The following is a 22,678-nucleotide window of genomic DNA, read 5'->3' on the forward strand; positions in this document are numbered from 1 at the left end:
TTTTCACCACATCTACCCTCTCCATCTTGTCCAAGCCAACCTTATCTCTCACCAGGATTCTTGCAAAAACCTCCTAATTTGTCTCCTTCCTCTGCCCTTGCCCTGTTTCACTTCATTCTCAACATTGCAGCCAGAGCGATCCTGTTAAAATATAAATCAGATCAAGTCAATCCTGTTTAAACCCCGCCCATGGCTTTTTAATCTCCCCAGTGTAAAGCCCAATCCTTCTAAGAGCCTACAAGCCCCTTTGTGCTCTGGTCCCTGTTTTCTCTCTGTTTTCAGACCCTATTACTTCCCCTCACTCATTCTGCTTCAGTTATACAGGCTGGTTCAGAGACCTTTGTTCCCTCTGCCTTCGTTACTCTTCCCTTAAATTACTGTATTACTTTCTCCCTAACTTCCTTCAGCTCCTTACTCAAATGTTATTTTTCTGGTTAGTCTTTCTGGGACACTCTATCTAAAATTATAATCTCCCTCTGCCCAAATTTCTTGTCTTAATTTTTTCTCCTGTGCACTTAACACTATCTAATATACTATATACTTTACTTGTAAATCTTTTAATATCTGTCTCTTTTTCTAGAACATAAACTCCATGAAAGCAGGGATTTTTGTATCTTTGTTCCTAGTTTAGATTCCCCTGAAAGCAGAGCATGAGAACTATGGGGTGAAGCTCGATAATTTGGGAAGTATTCCTAGGAGCAGGAATGAGAGCCTGGACCAGTTGGTGGGGATTAGTGTTTGATTCTGCTGGGACTTTTTGAAGTGCCTTATGAATGCATTGCAGAATATTTTGCCTGGAGGAAGAAAGGAGAAACATTTAGCTCCTGGCTTTCATCCCTGTGGCATTTTAAAATATGGCCACAAATTCGTTGACGTGCTTTTCTCTTCAAACAGTGGGGTCTCTGTTTTCTCGTCTTGAAGCAGAGAGGGCTTGTGACTGGTTCCATCAATGGAGCATGCCATGTGACCTCTGAAGCTAGGGTGTGAAAAACCATGGGGCTTGAACCTTGATCACTGGGGACACTTGCTCTTGGAGCCCTGAGCCACCATTTAAGAAGAGTGACTAGCTTGAGGCTGCCATGCTGTGAGGAAGCCCAAACTACGTGCAGGTGTTCTGGTTGACAGTCCCAAATGAGCATAGCCTTCAAGTCGTCCCAGCCTAAGTGCCAGACATGGGAGTGAGGAAGCCTGTAGATCTGCACTGCCCAATATAGCAACTACTAGCCACATGTGGCTACTGAGCACTTTAAATGGGGCTAATCTAAATTGAGATATTCTGAAAGTATAAACTATACACTGGGTTGCAAAGACTTAGTACCCCCCCAAAATGTAAAAGCATCTCAATAATTTTTTATATCGATTACATGTGGAAATGATAAGGTTTGGGATATATTGGATTAAAGAAAATACATTATGAAAATTATTTCATCTGTTTTACTTTTTTTTTTAAGCCATGCCACGTAGCTTGTGGGATCTTAATACCCAAACCAGGGATTGAACCTGGGCCAAGGCAGTGAAAGTGCCGAGTCCTAACCACTGGACTGCCAGGGAACTCCCCTGTTTTACTTTTTTAATACGGCTATTAAAAAATTTAAACTTCCATATGTGACTTGCATTGTATTTTTATTGGACAACACTGCTCTAGATGGTTGCCCATCCCTTTGAGTCATTTCTTGCTAATTATGTCTTCCCAAGCATGCCCCAGGCATCATCAGCAGAGATGAGCCATCTGGGCCATGCCCCGTATGAATTTCTGACCCATAGAATTTGTGAGTAGAATACAATCGTGGTCATTTTATACCACTAAGCTTTGGGTGGTTTGTTACACAGCAATAGATGGTGGGGACAACCCTTCACTGGCCAGTGGTGGATCACAAATATTAAATTCCTCACATTTCTGGTTTGCTAATGCATGTGTGTTATGTTCTATCATGATTTCCACAGCTCAGGATCAGAGAAAGCCCCAGGGCAGGAAGCTATAGAGTTATGAGGCAAGAGACCTGCATGAAGCTTGTGTAAATCTAAGAAAGTGATGGCTGAGCAGTGGCTGAGTTAAAGGGTGAGTTTGCAAGGATGTGAAGTAATACACAATACGGTCCACCCTTTGCTTCCCTCCAATGTGTTTGTGCCTTTATTACGTCTAATCCATCACAAAGCCTCCTTCAAGATGGTTGTATTAGTTCTTCCAGGTTCAAAAGAACCCATACTGTGTACTCATACTAGTACATCTCTACTACCCACCCCCGCCTTCTCCCCAGGAATCCAGCAGAGCCTAATGTTGCAGGGATGGGAACCACAAATAGATGACTGGGAATTATGGAGAGGGGCCAACCCCTTGGTTCCTGAGTGTTTTAGCCACTGGCGACAGAGCATCATCTGACAACCTTTGATTCAGTGCATATACTGAACTCTGGGAAGGTCCCAACCCTGAAGTTTGTTGTTGCCTCAGCTAAATTATTAACAGCCCACCATTCTCTTGATCTGGGTGATTAAGTATATGCTAATACCAGTGGATCCCATATACCCACTGACTCACACCATTTGCTATAAAATGGATCCCCTGACTTGAGCCATCTTGTACAAACACCATACTGAGTGATCAGACATTCTGTAAGTCCTTGGACCATTGGCAGAGGTACTGCTGGTAGGGAAAAAACCCCCACATCTGGAGTACGTGTCAGTCTTGCAAAGGTTGGATTGTTCTCCCTTGCAGGGTGGCAGAGGTCCAAGATAATCAACAGGTCACCATATGGCTGTATTTTCTCCTTGGAGCTGGGTGCCATATTGAGACTTGACATCTACTTCTGCTGCTGGCAGGTTAGGCATTCAGCAGTGGCAATAGTTAAAGGGGCCTTGATGAGAGAGAGTCCACACTGTTGGGCCCACGCATAGCCGCCGTCCTTGCCACCATAGCCAAGGGCTTGCTGCACTAGCGCTGTCGTGACTGAGGGAAGAGGCTGGCTGGCTTCCATGGGGCAAGTCATTCTATCCACTCGCTGACTTTCTCCTTTGTTGTGGATGTTACCCAGTGACTTCCAAGTCCCTGTAGTCATGAGTCCTTGTCCAGTACCTCCAAGTTGCACGTGCCTGAGTACCGAACAGATTCCTTCAGGTCCTTTATGTCAGTATCAGAGAGTCCCTGATACAGGAAAAGAGGGGTATGCATGATGGCAAGGTGAGGTGCTGTCAGATTATACCTATGTGGAGCTGGACAAGGCCTGTGCAGGACTGGTTGCTGTAGTGGTGGCCAGAGTAAGAGATGGCACTGACAGACTAGAAGTGGTGTGTACAGAGGTGTCTGACACAGTACCGAACGAATGTTGGTTCAGCAAAAGAAACAGTGAAGGCGCAAATGTCCAATTTCACAATATACTGCCGTTTCTTGACCTCTCTGGTATAGAAAACATTTTGTGAGTAGTTTTTGTGTACTTCCTGAGTCTTTTATTGATTTTCCTCTCCTCCACCACCAAGCAGCATTGGTGACATTTAAGAATCACATCAGCTCTGTTTGCTACTTAGCTTGGCATAACCGAGGGAGCAGGCTGTGCATCTCCACATCAGCTGCTCCAGCCTCAGCGGTCTTCCAGAGCCGATGATAACAACAGCCAATGCTTCTTGAACACTTACTACGCTCCAGGAACTGTGCTTTGGGCAGTTCCTTTGAGACGAGGTGTTTGCTACGTGAAGCACTCACTATAATAATTTCACAATACTGCTTAGGACACCTGCTAGCTTCTTCCCTTAGAGATACCAGATATCTTGTCATCTCTGCCTGTAAACACTGCTCTTGCCACACTCCAGTATCTGGGCTTGCACAACACGTTTATCTAGCATAAGCTGAGCTGCCCTATCCTATTACAAAGTTAGCATATTTGAGCTAAGATGTCCCCTCGCTGGGGTAGCTCATCTTTTTTCTCAGACCTGCACTTAGTCTACGGGAATTTTCTGCTGTTACTTTCAACTTTGCCCTCCCTCCTTTCTCATCACTCCATGTGTTATGTGTCTGCATGCTGGGCAGGTCTTGAAATCTGGATGGTGTTCCATGCACAGGTCCCTTTTCAGGAGAGAGGCCTGAAGTTGTGGTTCTTCCCTGCATTGGTTGCTGTTCCTTGAGTTTCCACGTGAAACCATCCCAGGTGTCTGGCCTCATCTGATGGATGTGTGGTGAGCAAGAAAGGTCCTTTGAGTTCAGGTGGTTGTCCCAAGCAAAGGTGAGGTAGTGATCTAGTTCTCTCTCAGGCCAGGTGCGCATCCCACTGGGAAAGGCATTCTGGGGTATGTGATCTTTCAACCCCTTCAGGGCCACAGAAGAGAGGCCTTGGGGCTGGAACACTTCCTTCCCAAGAGAGAAAGCGCTGCACAGCTGTGCTGGGTTTATTGCCTCATGTGGGATTATCTTTCTGTGTTCTGGACTCAACACGTGCACCTTTGTTTTGCCTAAGCTTGTACGACATAGGGCACCAGGCCAACCCTCCCACCACCTGTTCCCAGTGGGGAGGGAATGGGACCCTTCACTTGTAGCCCAAGAGGGGTTGCAGATCATTCTCCTAAGTTGGCTGCAAGATGGTACCCACTGCCTGTGGGGAGGAACGACACTCACTGTTGAAGCTCATCTTGCTCTGTCTCTTCTCTACGTGAGTAAAGTATTCCATCCAGCGCCTGTGTAAGTTGTGTCCTTTGTGGCAACTCTGGCACAAACCATGCCGTAGGTTGACATCCTGGGACAGCTGCTCCTGGTGGCAGACAAGAGTTATCACCTGCCTAACACGTCCCAACTTTCAAAGTGCCAGGACTGGTACTCCTTTAAGACCCAGACAGGAGGGGACTACGCCTGGACCCCATGCTTTGGAGCACTCTTCATATCACAAACACACACTAAATAAATTCATCAGAGAACACAAAGGAACCTCTGTCTCTTGGGATGTGGTACTCAGGGCTGGCCTGGCATGACCTTCAATACTAAACATCCACTCTTGTGACAAACACAGTTCATGACTCAAGGGAAAATGCTTTCCCACCTCTCCTGCCCTGTGTCTTTGAAAGGCTGTGCGTCCAAAGGCTGTGAAGGCTGATGGGTTGCCCCTGCCAGCACTGGAGGCCGACACCCCTTTGGACCGCGGGGAAGATTTGAACCACAGAAGCCTTTAGGTGAGAGAAAAGGTAAGCCAGCTAGCTTGTCAAAATCTTTCCTCGCAGATGGTATGAACGCCATACGTTCTTGAAAAACAAGCAGTTCTTCCCTGGCGGTGCTCCATGTTCATTTTCTTGCTTGTTTTTGTGCTCCGGTCTGTGGCGACGCACTCCCAAACTGGGGCTGTATAAGCAGTAGCTTCACAGGGCTGCAATTCGTTGTACTTTTAAATCTGTTTGTTCGCTCTTTTATAAAGTTCAAATATTGGCACACCTGACATAGAGGCCTCCTTATGGATTCTTACCCTGGGTCCTGTAAATGTTAGGGCAGGCCTGACCAGGACCCACAGAGACAGGTAGCTGGTGAGGTGACTCCTGGTCTACACCACTTCCTCCGTGTCCTTACTGTAAATATCTGTGTTTGGAAATAATCCGTGTGTACCTCTTCCACCCTTGTGTATGATCTTAAACAGCCTCACTATTGTACATGGGAAAGCCTTTCTTTTTAAGTACTAAGGGGAATAAAAGATCCAACCCACACGTCTTCTTATTTCTCCTGATGTCTACAAGACTGGGCCCATGCCCTCCTTAGAGAAACACAACAAATCTGAAGAATAGCATTCCATTCAAGAGTCCACAGCTTGGGCTTCCCTGGTGGCACAGTGATTGGGAATCCGCCTGCCAATGCAGGGGACACGGGTTCAATCCCTGATCCGGGAAGATCCCACATGCCGCGGAGCAACTAAGCCCGTGTGCCACAACAACTGAGCCTGCGCTCTAGAGCCCGTGAGCCACAACTAATGAGCCCGCGTGCCACAACTACAGAAGCCCGTGTGCCTAGAGCCCGTGCTCCGCAACAAGAGAAGCCACCGCAATGAGAAGCCTGCGCACCACAATGAAGAGTAGCCCCTGCTTGCTGCAACTAGAGAAAGCCCGTGCACAGCAATGAAGACCCAATGCAGCCAAAAATAAATTTTAAAAAAAATGAGAAAAAAAAAAAAGAGTCCACAGCTGAAGTCTGTTTTATAATGTAGAACTGAAACTGCTCTGTGGTCACACATGGATGGGGGTCCTCAGATATCTTCTGACCATTTCCTGTATGCCTTGGTGATAGCAAGTCAAATAAAGAGATTTCTGTTTTGTACAAAGCACTTCTCCTAACTCTAGCTTGGCTATTAGAGATTAGGTCTTGGTTTAAATATTTGACTTCTTCCTTCCTTTGGTAGCTTATGTACAAAAATGACTGCAATAAATGCCCCCACCCCGTATGCATACCCTTGGGAAGTTGTTTCCCATACTGACTCTGGTCTTGGCTATGTGACTTACTTTGGCAAATGAGACAGTAGAATGTGTGATGCAAACAGAGACTTGAAGAGTGCTGGCCCATTGAGACTTGTGCTAGTTTTCTGCTGGGAACCGTTATGCAATTATGTGTACCAGCCCATAGTAGCCTCTTGAAGGTTAAGCAACCACATGGAGAGCTGTCCCAGCTGAGAGGTCATCCTAGACCACTGAACCCCAGCTGAGTTGCCTCAGACCAGGAGAACCATCCGTCCAACCCACAGAATTGTGAGAAATAATAAATGCTGGCACTTAAAAGCAGTTTTAGATTCATAGCAAAACTGAGGGGGGGTATAGGGGTTTCCCTCATACCCCATACCCCCAAAAGGCACAGCCTCCGCCATTACCAATAGTCCCCACCAGAGTGGTACATTTGATGCAATTGGTGAACCTAACAGTGACACATCATAATCACCCAAAGACCATAGTTTACATTACAGTTCACTCTTGGTGTTGCACATTCTATGGGTTTGGACAAATGTATAGTTATGTGTATCCATCATTATGGTGTCATAGACTATTTTCACTGTCCTAAACATCCTCTGTGCTCTGCCTCCTCATCTCCCCTACCACCCACCTACCCCCAACCCGGCAATCACTGAGTTTTTACTGTCTCCATAGTTTTGCCTTTTCCAGAATGTCATATAGTGGGAATCATGCAGTATGCAACATTTTCAGATTGGCTTCTTTCACTTACTAATATGCTTGTAAGATTCCTCCCTGTCTTTTCACGGCTTGATACCTCATTTGCTTTAGGGCTGTCTGGAGGTACCACAGTTTATTTACCTGTTCACCTACTAAGGGACATCTTGGTTGCTTCTAAGTTTTGGCAATTATGAATAAAGCTACTATAAACATCTGTGCACTGGTTTCTGTGTGGACATAAGTTTTCATCTCCTTTGGGTAAATACCAAGGGGCATGATTGCTGGATCATTTGGTAAGAGTATGTTTAGTTTCGTAAGAAACCTCCAAGTTGTCTTCCAAAGTGGCTGTACCATTTTGCATCCCCACCAGTAATGAATGGGAGTTTCTGCTGTTCCACGTCCTTGCCAGCCTTTGATGTTGTTATTTTTCCAGATTTTGGCCATTCTAGTAGGTGTGCAGAGGTATCTTGTTGTTAATGCTTGGTTTTTTTTTCTGTAAAGATTTTTTTGATGTGGACCATTTTTTTAAAAGTCTTTATTGAATTTGTTACAATATTGCTGCTGTTTTATGATTTGGTGGGTTTTTTTTTTTTTTTTGGCTGTGAGGCATGTGGGATCTTAGCTCCCTCACCAGGGATCAAACCCACACCCCCTGCACTGGAAGGTGAAGTCTCAACCACTGGACCGCCAGGGATGTCCCAATGCTTGTTTTAATCTACTAAATTTGAGGGTGATTTGTTATGAGTAAAAGCTAACTGATAATTTCCTCTTTGGGCAATGGAGATTGACTAATCTGTATAAGTTTCCTGAAAGTAAAAGTAATACTTCCTCATTCAAGAGGAGGCTTATTGCTTTTTGTTGTTACAGAGGTAAAACAAATAATATTAACTGTTAATCCTTTTTAAAGTGTGCAATTTAGTGGCATTTAATACATTCACAGTTTGTGTAACCATCCCCTCTGTCTACTTCCAGAAGATTTTCACCACCCCAAAAGGTATTTCCTACACCCAGTAAATAGTCACTTTCTTTCTCTCCTCCCCCAGGCCCTGGCAACCACTAGTCTGCATTCTGTCTCTATGGATTTGCCTATTCCGGATGCTTCGTATATAAATGGAATAATATTATATGCTGCCTTTTGTGTTTGGATCCTTTCATTTAATGTTTAATTTCATGTTTTTAAGGTTCATCCAGGTTGTAACAGGGATCAGTACTTAATTTTTTTATGACTGAATAATATTCCATTGTATGGCTCTATCTCATATATTTATTTATTTATTTTATTTTATTTTATTTTATTTATTTATTTTTGGCTGCATTGGGTCTTTGCTGCTGCACTCGGGCTTTCTCTAGTTGCAGTGAGTGGGGGCTACTCTTCATTGTGGTGCGTGGGCTTCTCATTGTGGTGGCTTCTCTTGTTGCGGAGCACAGGCTCTAGGCATGGAGGCTTCAGTAGTTGCAGCACACGGGCTCAGTAGTTGTGGCTTGCGGGCTCTAGAGTGCAGGCTCAGTAGTTGTGGCACACGGGCTTAGTTGCTCTGCGGCATGTGGGATCTTCCGGGCCAGGGATCCAACCCGTGTCCCCTGCATTGGCAGGAGGATTCTTAACCACTGCGCCACCAGAGAAGTCTCTCATGTTGTTTATCCATTCATCATTTGATGGACATTTGGGTTGTTTCATAATTTGTGGATATTATGAATAGTGCTGCTATAAACATTATGTACACATATTTATGTGAAAATATGTTCATAGATCAGGGTAATGCTGACTTCATGGAGTGAGTTAGGAAGTATTCCTTCCTCTTCTATTTTTTGGAAGAGTTTGACATGTTAATTCTTCTTTCAGTGTTTGGTGGATTTCACCAGTGAAGCTATGTGGTCCAGAGTTTTTCTTTGTTGGGAGATTTAGGCTTATTTCTTTTAATTAAGCTAGTACTTGTTAAGAAGGCCTACTGTAAGTATGAGTAAAGATGGTTTTATTCTAGTTGGGGTGGAGATGAAGAGGACTGAGAAAGTCCCTGCCATCTAGAGCTGTGAGGCCTTAGGGCCCAGTGAGGATTTCAGAGGAAGGCAAGAGAGATCCTTTGATTAGAAGGAGGAGAAAAATGCATGAAAGGGATGGCATTTGAACTGGGTCTCAAAAATTGGACTGAGGCTGTATCCAATTTTAAAAGGCAAAGAAAGAAGGAAGAACGTTCTAGTCAGAGGTAACTGCAAATAGTGGTAATAACAAAGAGTTGTAATAGGACACAAACCACTTACTGTTTTGAAAATATTTTATCATTATATCCTCATTACTACCTTGTATAATAGGTACAATCATCATCCCCTTTTAGGGATGAGGATACGCAGGCACAGAGTAGTGAAGTAATTTGCTCACACGGCTAGAAAGGGGCAAAGCTGGGCTTCAAAACAAGGTCTCCTGATACGAGAGCTCACCCTTTCAGACAAAGGCATGGAAATGATAAAATGTGACGCACGTTTTGGGTGTGTGCACACCACGCACATAATGTAGAAATGAGCACAAACATTTAACGTGGTAATACTTTAAGACAATTCCTTAAAGTAGATCAATACTTTAAGACCAAGAGGTGTTTTTTGTTTGTTTGTTTTTTAGAAAAAATAAAGTAGGGAGATTTACATCTGTTTTTTTCTTTCCAGCACCCTTCTTTCTTCTGGAAGCTCTGCCCTCCTTCTCTGAGGGAACTTCTCTGCCCATGCAGCTGTTAGTCCCACGGGGCTCTTGTCAGTCCTTTGTCTCAGGTGGGGACCCACCTCCCAAGTCCAGCAGCTGTGGTCCTTCCTCAGTAGTTCTCAGCTTATAAGGAAGCGGGGAGGCAGCTCCGTTGGCAGGGAGGGGGTCCTGTGGTGGTCTTGGGGCATCTGCAGAAGAGCAAGTGGAGTCAACCCCACAGTGCTGAAGAGTCCTTTGCCCTGGGACTCGTTTTCCCTGAGCCACCCTGGCATTTGCTCTTTTTGAGTATTTGGGGACATAAGCCAATAAGCTATTTTTGTTTTTCTCTAGGACATTTAATGTGGGCTTTCTGTCACACGGGACTAAAAGTAAAGGAGCTTCCATCCCCCACTCCTGGACTCCTTCTTGTGTCCTGCTCAGGGTTCTGACCTGCCCGACTTCACTTCTAAGCTCCTGACCTGTCAGAGGCCCAAATGAAACCACACAAATTCTTGACGTGTCCAGCACAGTTTTGATGGAATGGCCCTTTGCACTTCCTGCAAGGCTCTGCTACCAAATAGACCCTAAGGCCTGCAGCCCCCTGGCTTCTTGGGGCCCTGGAGGGCTGGGAGTCAGCGCAAAGTTTTGGAAGAGAACAGAATCCAGCACAGTGAGTGAGAGCTGAAAGAAAGTGATATTGGGGTTAAATCCAGAGCAGGACAATTCCCAAGCTCTGGCTGAGGTGAGGGGGGTGGGGTAGTATAATAGGGAAGAACAAATCTGACTCCATATTTGTACTGTTTCTTTTACTTTGACCTTTGTATTCTGTTGTTTTTGCTACAAGTTAAGAATGTTGCCTATAGCCTGAAATATACAGGATAGCCCATTCTCAAGGCTCTGACCTTTAAGGGTGTAACACTTTTCCATTCATATAGAGATAAAAATTTGCAGAACAAAGAATAACGTTTGTCCTGTTGACGGTTTACCTGACCTATGTGGACAGTCGCAAGAACAAAGGATTTCAACCCCCGGAAGTTGGCAACAACCAACCACACCCCCTCCCCTTTTACTAAAAAAGAAGCCTGAATTCTAACTTAGGTAAGATGGTTCTTTGAGACATTAGTCCACCATCTTCTTGGTCTGCTGGATTTCCAAATAAAGTCACTATTCCTTGCCCCAACACCTCATCTCTAGATTTATTGGTCTGTCGTGTGGCGAGCAGTACAAGCTTGGACTCGGTAACAGTAGGAGGGGCCTCGGGCATCTGCTTTTCCTGCACCCTGAGCTGGGATGCCCCAATTGCTTTGGGGCAGAGGACAGAAGTCTTAAAAGAGCTTGGCACAAACTGTGTGGGATTTTTTGAGAGATGGAAGAGAGAGAGTATGGTCAGGTCAGCCACTGGTTCTGCCCTGAGAAGGGTGGTATGAGGCTGAGCTGTGTCCACTAGGACACTGAGACCTGCTTCTCTGTCCCTGGGAATGTTGGGGAAAGGAAGGAGGAGGAGGTGGCAAGACCCTGGAGGGGGTATGGCCTGGCCCCTTTTCTGGATGCCTCTTCCTCCTCCTCTTTTAATTTATTCTTTTCCTCCTCTGCTAACTCCTCTTTCTTTCAGACCCTCCCCAAGGCTGGACTATGCCCAGGATGGGCCACAACAGGGCAAGACTGTCCTCCCTGCAAAAGGGATGGGTCACCACCATTTCCCAGTCCTCGAGATCTCAGGAAGATGCTGGGACAGGAAGGGGAGATCTGTCTGTATGCAGCAGAGCCTTGATCATGAAGCAGGAAAACTAGATTTGCCCTTGTTTCTGCTTCTGAAGGCTGTGTGACCCCAGACAGGACACTTACCTTTTCTGGGCCTCTTCCTTGAAACTGCAAATAATACCAGATGGGGCATTGTATTGGGATATGGGTTCATGTCTGTTGACATAGCTGATTGCTAAAATTCGCAACCTTTGGGCAATACAGGCAGATGATATTATTGTTATTGTTGTTGTTTTTGTTATTATTCTGTTACAGATGAAGAACCTGAGACTCAGGAAGCCTAATGACTCACAGAAGGTCACCAGCTGGTCAGCAGCAGAGCTTCTAGACTGGAAGCTCCCTGAGGGCAGAGGCTGTGTTTCTGTCACACTGTATCCCAGCATGTTGAGAGATAGGTGGCACAGAGCGGGGTCTCAAAAAATCATTGAGCACGTTTAAGTAAATGGATGATTGATGAATGAATGTGCCAGGTTGAAACCTAAGTTTGTCTGATTCTAAAGCCTATGATTGTTCTATTATGTCTTATCTATATGATAATAATTATTTTAGCAATAGTTATTATTAATTCCTTACTATGGGCAGGGCTGGAACTTGGGAATGGTTAGTGAGGTACTGACCTTGAGCACAAAATTTAAGGGGGCACCAAAAAAAAAAAACCTCAGTAATCAACATAAATAACATTTTAATAAAATGTCAAAATTTTAAATAAAGACAGGATCAGTAACAGTACTATGCCAAGCCATATTGGAGCCTGAGGCAAAAGGAAAAATCAGCGTGAGCTTTCGGTAAGAACATCTACTTGTTTGTCTGTCCATCTATCCATCTATATAATACATATTTACCAAGTGCCTACCATTTGCCAGGCCTTCTGCTTGGCACCAAGAATACCACAAAGAATCAAAAGATTGTGGTCCCTGTTCTCCTGGAGACAAACATTAAATAAATAATCACAAAAGTAGCTAGATACTTATACATTGGAATAAACAACACAATGGAAAGGAATATATTGGGAGCTCAGAGAATGCCTCTCTGATAAGAGAACATCTGAGCAGTGTTAGGTAGGTTGAAAAGCAAGGAAGACAGGAATACAGGTAAGGGAAATAGCTTGTGCAGAGGTCCTGAGGCAGGAAGTCCTAGCACATATCAGGAACTGAGTGTGGCTGAAACCCTGAGAGCAGGGGAAGGGAGTTCCTGATGGGGCTAGAGAGGGGGCAGGAGTCAGATTGCACAGGCAACACCAGGCCTTGTTATGGAGATGGGGTTTATCCTGAGGACAACACAAAGCCTTTGGTGTGTTTTAAACAGGGAAAGCGTGATCAGTTTTACATTTTGGGGAGCTCACTCTGAGTGGTTTGTGAAGAATGGATTCGGGGAGGCCAACGGTGGAGACACCAGTTAGGAGGCTGCTGCAGTCCTCCAGGTGAAAATGATCAGGCTGGACTCAGCCATGGCCATGGGAAGGAGGATCTTGATGATGGCAGTGACTGGCTGGGACGCCCAGCTCATCTGCCTAAGTTGGGTGGGGTCGGGTCTCGGGACCAAGGGCTGCTTACTGTGGTGAGGAAGCCTGGAGGAGCAGCAGGTCTGCGTTGCCAGGTAGGCAAGACCCATGACTCAGTTCCCTCAGAATGGGTCACTCAGATACCAGATGGGCATAGCCACCCACAGCAGTGGCTTTGTGTTAACTGGGCAGGCCCATCCTCTTAGAGTTTGTCCAATAAGACACATTACTTCAAAGACCTAGCCTTGGGTTCGTGCCCCGGTCCAGGAAGAGCCCACATGCCGCGGAGCGGCTGGGCCCGTGAGCCATGGCCGCTGAGCCTGCGCGTCCGGAGCCTGTGCTCCGCAACGGGAGAGGCCACAACAGTGAGAGGCCCGCGTACCGCAAAAAAAAAAAAAAAAAAAAGACCTAGCCTCACTGGGTCTCAGTACCCTCATCCAGAAATGGGAACCTATGTCAAGGGTTGGGGCGGGGGTGTCAACTGAGGTGTCATCCATAGAGCACCTCACACAATACCTGGCACAGAGTAGGTGCTCTGCAAATCTAAGCCCTTTTTCTCCCTCCTGTGACCAGGTGTCTCCCCTTCCTGGTGGGCCAGGTGGCAATGGGCTGTCTGTAGGATTACAAGTCTCGGGTTTTGTTAGCACCCCTGGATGCCTTCTTCCCTTGCTAAGCCCAATCTACCTGTTGGCCCTGCAACATCAGACCTTTCCCTGTGCCCAAGAGTTCCCACCCCATTCTCCCCTGCCCTCCCTTCCATCCTTCCTGGAAGGCTCAGGTGGCCCCAAAGCCTGGAAGCTACCAGATGTTCTCACTTCATGGATGATTCCTGACTTTTGGTTTTGGCCTTTCAACCCCTGTTAAAATGCTCTGGTTAGTTACTCCCACTTTAGTATGAAGAGAGGCTCAGAGACCTGATTTCAGGATGGCCTCTGAGTGAGAAAAAAATTAAAGGCACTGGGCAACTAAGGATTAGGGCTGTGGAGATGCCCTAAAAGGGCCTAAAGGAGAAAGCTGAGGACAATAGAGGCAGACTTTGCTCATTTCCTGATTTTTCCCTTTTTCAGATTGGGCAACCTCCTTCCTCTCCCCAAAGACATGTCAAAAGAGTAAATACTACTCATACCGGCATGATACCACCTTGATACAGATTCACAAAGAAGGTACTTTGTAATTTTTAAATCCCTGAATTCACATTGAAGGTATTCAAGGTGGGGATTCGTTACTAAATTGTTTTGTTTTCATCATTTGACAGATGGTTAAAATAACGTTATGTGTTTCTGCTGGGTTGCAAACTTCTCTGGAGCCTCCAGGGTGTAATCTGAAACTGGCCCCTATACTTGGAGGGCAGGGAGAGAATGAAGAGAGAGGCGGCTGCTCCAGATTGGTTGATGGCAGGTTTAAAAAGCCAGGGAGGGACTTCCCTGGCGGTCCAGTGGTTAGGACTCCGGGCTTCCACTGCAAGGGCGCGGGTTCATCCCTTGTCAGGGAACTAGGATCCCGCATACCATGAGGGGTGACCAATAAAATAAAATAAAACTCAATAAAAAGCAAGAGAATTTATGCATGAGGCTCGTCTTGGACGCTGCAAGATAGTAGATCTCTGCACCTGCCCGGCCAGAATCTTAGAAGTTTATATAGAGGCCGTAACTGGGCTCAGGCACAGACACCATGCAGATGGTCTTAACACCACCTTAGTCTCTCAAGGCTGCATCCTTGGGGAGCTTCTGGGAGCAAGGAAGTGAAGCTGAATGCACATTCCAAGGACAGAGGAAGGGGGTGAGCAGCCTCTGATCACCCAGGTCCAGCTTGCAGGTCAAACTCAAGGTCACGTCCTCTCAATGACCTCCCCCTACACTCCACCCCTAGTGACCATGACCAGCTCTGACAATCTCACATGCCCCCCTTCTTCCGCAAGGGTCCTGAGAACCAAACCAAGGGGTTTCACTAGCACGGAAATGAATCCTTCTTGGCCGCTATCAGGCTACATTGGAGGCAGATGCCTCAGCAACAATACAGGCACATGCAAGAGAAGCACAGGTTAAGACAATAATTCCCCAAATCAGCGGCAGCTTTTCCCACCAAGAGCCGCCTGTTCAGAACCACTGATTTATAAGTCCCCTAGGCTGGGGGTGGGATCACTCAGGGCATTACTGTGTCCTCATGTGATTTAATAAAGACAACACAGTAGCAGACAGAAGACTCACCAGGTATGAACACACAACATTCTGCTTGGCTAATGGCACAGGTGCCTCCTGGCGAGGCAGTGATGATGTCCAAGGCCATCCTATGTTGGAAGACAGCTTTTCTCATTAGAGACATGTCAGTGTTCAGTAAGGACAGGCTTTGTGGGCCTTCATTCAGGGCTTGCTGGGGGATTTAATAAGGGCCTCCGTGTGTGCTACAGTGTCCTCCAGGCTGATGGAGGGGACAAAGATGGTGGCCAAATGATGGTACTGGTGGGAAACAGAATGTGTGTCCCTGGCCTCGAGGAGAGGGAGGTGGCAGCTTTAGGAACTTGACCTGGTTGAGCGCACCATTCATCTTGGCCAGGGGAGGCAGCACTGTCAGGTGTGAGGAGATGGACTGGGGGCAGGACAGGCCAGACCAGGACCCCAGGCTAGGGCATCAGCTTCCTGATTGCCAGGGGGTGTCAGTAAGTTGGAACATGGAAACAGTGAGGACTGCCTCAGGTCTTGCAGGTGAACCCAAATGTCTTTCCACCTATCCTGACCCCACAAGGGCTTGTTCATGATCATCTACGCCTTGGCTTCCCTTTGTCCAAGCCTTAGGGTTAATCCCTTTAGAACAGCCGGTCAGTGCAAAGGGTTAACAGCCAGGGCTCATGAGTGCTCACCAGCCAAACTGCTCTGAGTGCAGCCCACTGGCTGCTGTGGTTCATTTCTCCCTGAGAGGCTCTCTGTGGACGAGGGCTGTGTACACCACTAAGAGCTGTTGCTCTGTGGGGTTATTGGCTTTTTTTTCCTCTTAGCGTAAAGCCTTTGAGCTCCATCCAAGTTGTTGCGTGTATTAATTATTTGTTTCTTTTATGGCTGTGGCTGGTAGTATTCCACGGTATGGATGTACTAGTCTATTTAAGCATTCACCCATTGAAGGACATTTGGACTGTTTCCAGTTTTGGGTTATTACAAGTAAAGCTGCTCTGAATAATTGTGTAGTTTTTAAGACTGATTTTAGCCTCATCAATAGGCTTGTCTCTCCCTATATAAATAATTTGGCCTAAAATGTCCCACAGAGAAAAAGAGCCACCCCCCCAAAAAAACCCCAAAAAAACAAAGCCCTAGGAAAATCAACCTTCTGTCCTCTGCTAATAATAAAGTTAAATATATCAAATCAAAATCTTCAAGAAAAGTATATAAGCTCTTGATCTTTTCTTATGAGTCAGATATTCAACTTTCCATTAGGCAAAATTTAGGGTGAAACCCAAACTGAAAACCTATTTTTTTCTCTCAAAATTGTGATTCACAAATGAGGTTGACAACCAGGTGCTGGGGTAGCATTTACCATCAGTTGATTTATTTGTGGATTGATTGACCAGCTGACTAACAAGTGGTTACGGAGAGCCTACGAAAGCCCAGGGCAAGACAATTAGGAATAGTGGTAAGCAAAATGGAGATGTGTTCTCATGGCAGCTAGATAGTGAAGAAATAACCACACAAATAATCTCAAATTATAAAATGTGATAAGTGATCTGAAGAAAAAGCCCAGGATGGTCTATAAGAGAATAGGAAATCCTAAATTGAGTTTGGGGGCAAGGGAGTTCCCTCCTAGGTATTGCCATTTTGGCTACGATCTGCATAGTGAGAGTGAGCTAGGGACAGAATAGGAGGAAAGCACTCCAAGAAGAATGTTGAGAAAAACTGAAGGAGTTTGAAATGAACTGCCTTCTTCCAAAAAAAAAATAAAAGGTTGCTGGGTGTCTTCTCTAGGGTCCTCTTCTGGATGACCTGATTTTGAAAGGGCTTGTACCTTTCATTGTCTTTGCATTGTTTTAGGACCTAGTAAATTGTAGAAAACTTATAGCCACGCATATAATCCTTATCTACAGAACTGCAAATGAATTTTGTCTGGTGGAATACCATTGATTATTGCCCTGTGTATATTGACCAAATTTGCATCTATTTGTAAATTTATTTCAGCTTTCCTCATTACTAATAAATGTGTACGTTGTTTGCATTCTCCATTAAGTTACTTTTCATGTGTGGTATAAGGAAAGGTCCAGCCTCATTCTTTTGCATATGGGTATACGGTTGTTCCAACACTATTTGTTGACAAGACTATCCTTTCCCCATCGAGTTGATCTGGCACTGTAAATGAATTAAAGAAGGAGGCCATTAGACTGAGGTAGTTCTAATATCTTAGCTGCCTATATAAGCAAACCAAATCTAAGCCTATAAGTGCTTCAAGGTTAAGAAATTGAAACTTAAGGAAAACCAATCACAAACAGCCAACTAGGTTTCCCAAATAAGGCAATGGCTTAAGCTATAGCCAATCAAATAATTTCCTTGTTTTGCTTTTCCCTTTTCTCTATAAAAGGCTTTCCCCCAGTTCCTGTTGGTGGAGCGCTGCTAACCACTTGTGGTTTGGTGCTGCCCACTTCTAGTTGATTTTTGCTCAAATAACTCCTAAAATGTTTAATATGACTCAGTTTATCTTTTAACAGCACCCTTGTCAATAATCGTTTGGCCATAAATGTAAGGGTTTATTTCTAGACTCTCAATTCCATTTTATTTACCTATATGTTTATCCTAATACCAGTACCATACTGTCTTGATTAGCTTTGTAGTTTGTTTTGAAGTCAAGAATTGTGAGTGCTCCAACTTTGTTTTTCTTTTTCAAGATTTTTTTTCCTTTTGCTATTCTTGGTCTCTTGTATTTCCATACAAATTTTATGATCAACTTGTTATTTTCTGCAATATAACTACCTCAGATTTCGATAGCAATTACACTGAATCTATAGATGAATTGGGGGAGTATTACTAACTTAACAATATTAAATCTTCCAATCCGTGAACATGGGATATCTTTCCATTTATTCAGCTTATTTCTAATTTCTTTCAATGACGTTTCTTAGTTTTCAGTGTACAAGTCTTGCATTTGTTTTGTTAAATTTATTCCTAAGTATTTTATTCTTTTTGAGGCTATTGTAAGTGCAATTGTTTTCTTTCTTTTTTTAACATCTTTATTGGAGTATAATTGCTTTACAATGGTGTGTTAGTTTCTGCTTTATAACAAAGTGAATCAGCTATACGTATACATATATCCCCATATCTCCTCCCTCTTGCGTCTCCCTCCCACCCTCCCTATCCCACCCCTCTAGGTGGACACAAAGCACTGAGCTGATCTCCCTGTGCCATGTGGCTGCTTCCCACTAGCTGTTTGGTAGTGTATATATGTCCATGCCACTTTCTCACTTTGTCCCAGCTTACCCTTCCCCCTCCCCATGTCCTCAAGTCCATTCTCTACATCTGCGTCTTTATTCCTGTCCTGCCCCTAGGTTCTTCAGAACCATTTTTTTTTTTAGATTCCATATATATGTGTTAGCATACGGTATTTGTTTTTCTCTTTCTGACTTACTTCACTCTGTATGACAGTCTCTAGGTCCATCCACCTCGCTACAAATAACTCAATTTCATTTCTTTTTATTGTTGAGTAATAGTCCATTGTATATATATGTCACATCTTCTTTATCCATTCATCTGTCGATGGACACTTAAGTTGCTTCCATGTACTGGCTATTGCATATAGAGCTGCAGTGAACATTGTGGTACATTACTCTTTTTGAATTATGGTTTTCTCAGGGTATATGCCCAGTAGTGGGATTGCTAGGTCATATGGTAGTTCTATTTGTAGTTTTTTAAGGGATCTCCTTACTGTTCTCCATAGTAGCTGTATCAATTTACATTCTCACCAACAGTGCAAGAGGGTTCCCTTTTCTCAACACCCTCTCCAGCATTTATTGTTTGTAGATGTTTTGATGATGGCCATTCTGACTGGTGTGAGGTGAGTCCTCACTGTAGTTTTAATTTGCATTACTCTAATAATTAGTGATGTTGAGCATCTTTTCATGTGTTTGTTGGCCATCTGTATGTCTTTGGAGAAATTTCTATTTAGGTCTTCTACCCATTTTTTGATTGGGCTGTTTGTTTGTTTGTTTTTTGGCTGTGTTGGGTTTCATTGCTGTACGTGGGCTTTCTCTAGTTGTGGTGAGCAGGGGCTACTCTTTGTTGTGGTGTGCAGGCTTCTTATTTGCGGTGGCTTCTCTTGTTGCAGAGCAGGGGCCCTAGAGTGCTCAGGCTTCAGTAGTTGAAGTGCATGGGCTCTAGGGCGTGTGGGCTTCAGTAGTTGTGGCTCAAAGGCTCTAGAGCGCAGGCTCAGTAGTTGCGGCGCATGGGCTTAGTTACTCCACAGCATGTGGGATTTTCCCGGACCGGGGATCAAACCTGTGTCTTCTGCATTGGCAGGCGGATTCTTAACCACTGTGCCACCAGGGAATTCCGGGTTGTTTGTTTTTTTAATATTGAGCTGCATAAGCTGTTTGTACATTTTGGAGATTAATCCCTATCAGTTGCTTCATTTGCAAATATTTTCTTCCATTCTGAGGGTTGTCTTTTCGTCTTTTTGTTTTAAAATTTATTTATTTATTTATTTGGCTGCATTGGGTCTCAGTTGTGGCAGGATCTTCGTTGCAGCACATGGGATCTTCTTTGTAGCCTGTGGGCTCAGTTGCGGTGTGTGGGCTGTCTAGTTGTGGCACATGGGCTCTAGAGCGCATGGGCTCAGTAGTTGCAGTGCTCGGGCTTAGTTACCCTGCGGCATGTGGTATCTTAGTCCCCAACTATGGATCGAACCTGTGTCCCCTGCATTGGAAGGCAGATTCTTAACCACTGGACCACCAGGGACGTCCCTGTCTTTCTGTCTCGTTTATGGTTTCCTTTGCTGTGCAAAAGCTTTTCAGTTTAATTAGGTCCCATTTGTTTATTTTTGTTTTTATTCTCATTACTCTAGGAGGTGAGACAAAAAAGATCTTGCTGCGATTTATGTCAAAGAGGGTTCTGCCTATGTTTTCCTCTAAGAGTTTTATAGTGTCTGGCCTTACATTTAGGTCTTTAATCCATTTTGAGTTTATTTTTGTGTATGGTGTTAGGGAGTATTCTAATTTTATTCTTTTACATGTAGATGTCCAGTTTTCCCAGCACCACTTATTGAAGAGGCTGTATATTCTGGCCTATTTTATCATAGATTAAGTGACCATAGGTGTGTGGGTTTACCTCTGGGCTTTCTATCTTGTTCTATTGATCTTTATTTCTGTTTTTGTGCCAGTACCATACTGTCCTGATTACTGTAGCCATGTAGTATAGTTTGAAGTCAGAGAGCCTGATTCCTCCAGCTCCGTTTTTTTCCCTCAAGATTGCTTTTGTTATTCGAGGTCTTTTGTGTTTCCATACAAATTGTAAAATTTTTGTTCTAGTTCTGTGAAAAATGCCATTGATAATTTGATAGGGATTGCATTGACTCTGTAGATTGCTTTGGGTAGTATAGTCATTTTCACAATCTTGATTCTTCCAATCCCAGAACATGGTATATCTCTCCATCTGTTTGTGTTATCTTTGATTTCTTTCATCAGTATCTTATAGTTTTCTGTGTACAGGTCTTTTGCCTTCTTAGATAGGTTTATTCCTAGGTATTTTATTCGTTTTGTTGCAGTGGTGAATGAATGGCATCGTTTCCTTAATTTTTCTGATCTTTCGTTGTTAGTGCATAGGAATGCAAGAGATTTCTGTGCATTAATTTTGTATCCTGCAACTTTACCAAATTCATTGATTAGCTCTAGTAGTTTTCTGGTGGCATCTTTAGAATTTTCTGTGTGTAGTATCATGTCATCTCCAAACAGTGACAGTTTTACTTCTTCTTTTCCAATTTAGATTCCTTTTATTTCTTTTTCTTCTCTGAGTGCTGTGGCTAGGACTTCCAAAACTATTGCAAATAAGAGTGGCAAGAGTGGACATCCTTGTTTTGTTCCTGATTTTAGAGGAAATGTTTTCAGTTTTTCACCATTGAGAATAATGTTTGCTGTGGGTTTGTCATATACAGCATTTATTATGTTGAAGTAGGTTCCCTCTATGTCCCTTTCTGGAGAGTTTTTGTCATAAATTCGTGTTGAATTTTGTTGAAAGCTTTTTCTGCATCTACTGAGATGATCATATGGTTTTTATTCTTCAATTTGCTATATTGAAGAATCCTTGCATCCCTGGGCTAAATCCCACTTGATCATGTGTATGATCCTTTTAGTGTGTTGTTGGATTTGGTTTGCTAGTATTTTGTTGAGGATTTTGGGGTCTATGTTCATCAGTGATATTGGCCTGTAATTTTCTTGTTTTGTGATATCTTTGTCTGGTTTGGTATCAGGGTGATAGTGGCCTTGAAGAATGAGTTTGGGAGTGTTCCTCCCTCTGCAATTTTTTGGAAGAGTTTGAGAAGGGTAAGTGTTAGCTCTTCTCTAAATGTTTGATAGAATTCACCTGTGAAGCCATCTGGTCCTGGATTTTTGTTTGTTGAAAGATTTTTAATGACAGTTTCAATTTCATTACTTGAGTTTGGTCTCTTCACATTTTCTATTTCTTCCTGGCTCAGTCTTGGAAGGTTGTACCTTTCTAGGAATTTGTCCATTTCTTCCAGGTTGTCATTTTATTGGCATGGAGTTGCTTGTAGTAGTCTCTTAGGATGTTTTGTATTTCTGTGATGTCAGTTGTAACTTCTCCTTTTTCATTTCTAATTTTATTGATTTGAGTCCTCTCCCTTTTTTCTTGATGAGTCTGGCTAAAGGTTTATTAATTTTGTTTATCTTCCCAAAGAACCAGCTTTTAGTTTTATTGATCTTTGCTATTGTTTTTGTTTGTTTGTTTCTATTTCATTTATTTCTGCTCTGATCTTTATGATTTCTTTCCTTCTATTAACTTTGGGTTTTGTTTGTATTTCTTTCTCTAGTTGCTTTAGGTGTAAGGTTCGGCTGTTTTTTGAGATTTTTTGTTTGTTTGTTTCTTGAGGTAGAATTATATTGCTATAAATTTCCCTCTTAGTACTGCTTTTGCTGCATCCCATAAGTTTTGTGTTTTTGTGTTTTCATTGTCATTTTTTTCTAGGTCTTTTTTGATTTCCTCTGATTTCTTCAGTGATCTCTTGGTTATTTAGTAGCATATTGTTTAGCCTCCATGTGTTTGCGATTTTTACAGGTTTTTTTTTTCCTGGTAATTAATTTCTAATCTCTTAGCATTGTCGTCGCAAAAGATGCTTGATACGATTTCAATTTTCTTAAATTTTCTGAGGCCTGATTTGTGACCCAAGATGTGATCTATCCTGGAGAATGCTCTGTGTGCACTTGAGAAGAAAGTGTATTCTGCTGCTTTCAGATGGAATGTCCTATAAATATCAGTTAGGTCTATCTGGTCTAGTGTGTCATTTAAGGATTGTGTTTCCCTTATTAATTTTCTGTCTGGATGCTCTATCCATTGGTGTAAGTGGAGTGTTAAAGTCCCGCCCTATTACTGTGTTACTGTTGATTTCCCCTTTTATGGATGTTTGCATTTGCCTTACGTATTGAGGTGCTC

The 22,678-nt window shown here is 43.7% G+C and overlaps 1 protein-coding gene across 2 annotated transcripts in view; it reads left to right on the forward strand.

Moving 5' to 3' along the window:
• Positions 1-22,678, forward strand: part of LOC115866397 (C-C motif chemokine 4) — a 165,734-nt gene that overhangs the window by 61,667 nt on the left and 81,389 nt on the right. Inside the window, exons 8-13 of one of the 2 annotated variants that reach the window (XM_030881930.3) lie at positions 1,945-2,059; positions 5,044-5,160; positions 9,775-9,876; positions 10,139-10,457; positions 10,723-12,333; positions 14,117-14,212. The exons of the other annotated variant lie outside the window; for it this stretch is intronic. The gene's annotated coding sequence lies outside the window, so the exon portion shown is untranslated. The remainder of the gene's footprint in view (positions 1-1,944; positions 2,060-5,043; positions 5,161-9,774; positions 9,877-10,138; positions 10,458-10,722; positions 12,334-14,116; positions 14,213-22,678) is intronic. 2 annotated transcript variants of the gene reach the window in all.

This window comes from Globicephala melas, chromosome 20 (assembly GCF_963455315.2).
Source record: "Globicephala melas chromosome 20, mGloMel1.2, whole genome shotgun sequence".
NCBI lineage: Eukaryota > Metazoa > Chordata > Mammalia > Artiodactyla > Delphinidae > Globicephala > Globicephala melas.